This window comes from Berghia stephanieae, chromosome 14 (assembly GCF_034508935.2).
Source record: "Berghia stephanieae isolate SIO BIC M18660-M18661 chromosome 14, UCSD_Bste_1.3, whole genome shotgun sequence".
Taxonomy (NCBI): domain Eukaryota; kingdom Metazoa; phylum Mollusca; class Gastropoda; order Nudibranchia; family Aeolidiidae; genus Berghia; species Berghia stephanieae.
In genome coordinates, this window is record NC_088373.1 from 80376 (window position 1) to 83510 (window position 3135).

Here is a 3135-nt window from a genome sequence, read left to right on the forward strand (position 1 = left end):
CTATTTCTCGAACGCTCAGGAAAATAAACTTGAGCTCTATTCTCAGAATGGTCGTCTAATCTTCAGTAGCTGATGGGATATGGATGTGATGTTGATGCAATCAATAGATGCTCAGAGTGGACAGGGAATCCTCACAAATCATCAAGCTATCGTTTTTAAAGGCAAATTGTTGACAAAGACAAATTTTATCAAAAGTTGTGCTATCGTGAATACTCCATGACGTGCTCACTTTTGCACTTCACGCTGCACTATCAAAGACTGAACAGAAGTAAACCTAAATAACAAAGCCAAAGTCTCAAGACGGGAACAAAGGCTGAAGAATGAAAGGCAGGATAGCACAAACTCAGGATAATAATAATAATAATAATAATAATAATAATAATGATAATAATAATAATAATAGATCTTTATTGTCCATAAATATGGCAATTTGTCATTTAGTTACACTTGTTATAACGTTAAATGATAACTAACATTGAACAGATATTTCACTCCTACTTATTCTCTCTCTCTCTCTCTCTCTAAGTCGAACAGAGAGTTGGGAATAAAAGACAGAGCGCACAGGCACTGGCAAAAGACCCCCCCCCCCCCCCCCCAAAAAAAAAAATGCATACACATTCAATGATTCATCACAGACACTCTCGCAATTAACCAAAATAAAATTTGAGAATGGAAACCGTTTCGGAGAAATAGAGTATAGAGATCAAGTTTATTTTCCCGAGCCTGCGGAAAAATAGTCACTTCGTTTGTTTGTTTGCTTTGCTTTTTTTCTTTGCCAAAGCCGCTGACGGCTGTTGTTTTGCTTGGGTTTTTTTTTTTTTTTTTTTTTTTTTTTTTTGGTTTTTTTCTTTTGGGGGGGGGGGGGGGGGGGGGGTCGTTTGTTTTTTTTTTGTTTCGTTTTGGTTTGTTTCAAATTTACCTGAACATATAGAGACGCTTCCTCCTCTGGCAAACTGACTGATATTTTTGATATGTAAAGATTGTTTTCAGTTTCGAGAGGATGCTGGAATTCAATGATTTCTGTTTTATCTGAAACATTCATAGTTTTATCGATAATAATCTACTCACTCAAGAAATGCAAGTTGTCTGCTGAACTGCTGAGTGCTGAGAAGTGAATATCTTGAGCAGTTTAAACATTGAAAAACTTGTCGTTGCGTTTAAGTTTCGCAGGTTATCTAATTATGTTTTTATTTATTAATGTGTTTGTTTTGTTTTCTTTGGGTTTTGTTTGTTGTTGTTGTTGTTTTGTTTTGTTTTTTTTTGGGGGGGGGGGGGGGGTTGGGGGTCGGTGTTGTTTTGTTTTTATTTGTGTTTTGTTATTGTTGTGTTTTGTATTTTAATTATTTATCATATTGATACATCTTAGAAAAAGAAAACCCATATATCCCCTCCCCCCCCCCCCCCCCCCCCCCGAGAGATTTCCAAAACTTGCCAGATTAACGCACCACCTCAAACAATTCATAGAAAAAGTGGCTAGTGTTTAGAAGAAAAAGAAATATACTGTACCTCTTGCGAAAAAAAATATATTTTCCCGCAGCAAAACTTCGAAAAGGGTCCCGGTAAACCGAATGGTTCCATTCCAGAACAAGGAAACTAATCCACACGGAAAGGACAAATTACAGTAGAATCCGCATAAACTTAAATCCAACTTCTGTTTCAAGTCAACACATCTTCTAGGTCCCAAATTGTCTGTATTCTTTATCTAAGTAGTGTGCAGTCAACCAATCTCTTTGGGGGGGGGGGGGGGGGGGGGGTTATATGAGATAAGAATCTACTGACTCATGGAGGGCGATGCTTCACCCCCTCCCCCCACAAACACCACACACGCAGGGGTTTTATGGTGATTTCGACATTTAGGTAATTTCAGCGCCAGTAAAAATTGAAGAAAATAGGATGGACAAATATTCTAGATTTAGAATTGAAAGCACACAAGAAAAGGCAAGACATGTGCTAGAGGGGAATGGCTCAAATCAAATAGGGAACAGATTTAGATTCCAAGAGTACAATATCAGTACCAGTAGTGTACTTAGTTGATCAGACACAAGCACAAGATTCCACGAAGAAGAGGATATGTACACTCAAATGTTTATACAAAACAAAAATATCAGTACACAGCAGAGAGATTATTTACAATTGAAAATAAAAACCCATCTACCTGAAATGTGCGGCTATGTGGTCTAGTGGTATGACACTCGCTTTCGGATCGGAAGGTCCTGGGTTCGAGCCTCGCTCAGCGCATAGTTGAGTCCTTGGAAAAGGCTCTTTACTAACATTCTCTCGCCGTACTCAGGTGTAAAATGAGTACCTGGCCATTAACAGCGTTGTCTCTGTCCGAAAAAAAATTATACATAAAATCGCCTTACAGGCGTCATGTCTTGTCTTAAATGTTAAACGTTGCTGTTGGACAGGGACCCCTTGTAAAGCACTTTGATCACGTTTAGTAGATATTGCACTATAGAAAAGCTCAATTTTGAATTTTTTAAAAATGATAACTATAAATTTGACTGTTTCCCTCTCAGCCACGGGGCTGGATCCATCAAATAATCCCATCCAAAACAAAGACAGAAAACAACTCGGAAAATAAAACATAAAAGGGGGTAAAATCAAAGACACAGCAAGTGACCTACCCAGCCCTTTTGTTTTTGTCTTCAAGAATTTTTCACGCATTTGCAACACTTTTAGGTCATTTCGGCGCCTATAAAAAGGGAGATGACGAGGAAAGGTTCTTAAATAAAAGTTAAAGCAATAAGGAAAAGGTAAGACAAAGGGGGGCTGGTTCAGATAGGAAACAGAAGATTCCATGAACAATCTGTTGTTTTGTTATTTGTTTTGTTTTGTTTTGAGGGTTTTACGGGGATTGCGACCCATCAATGTCATATCAGCGCCAGTAAAGAAGATGAAAATGTAATAGCCAAAATATTATAGATTTAGAATCAAAGCACCCAAGAAAAAGTGAGACAGAGGGAAATTGGGATTTTTGTTGTTTGTTTTTTTTTAAGGGTTTTAAGGCGCTTGTGACACATTTAGGTAGGTAATTCCAGTGCTAGTAAAAAGGCAGGAAATGGGATAGTCTATAAGGCGTAGATTTGGAATTGACTGCACACGAGAGAATGTAAGACAAAGAGGAATTGGTTC

The 3135-nt window shown here is 38.0% G+C and overlaps 1 protein-coding gene across 1 annotated transcript in view; it reads right to left on the reverse strand.

Moving 5' to 3' along the window:
• The window catches only part of LOC144960141 (RAD52 motif-containing protein 1-like), an 11441-nt gene extending 10332 nt beyond the window's left edge, over nt 1–1109 (reverse strand). The window contains exon 1 of the mRNA XM_078893124.1: nt 1069–1109. The gene's annotated coding sequence lies outside the window, so the exon portion shown is untranslated. The remainder of the gene's footprint in view (nt 1–1068) is intronic.
• Between the last annotated feature and the right edge of the window lie 2026 nt (nt 1110–3135).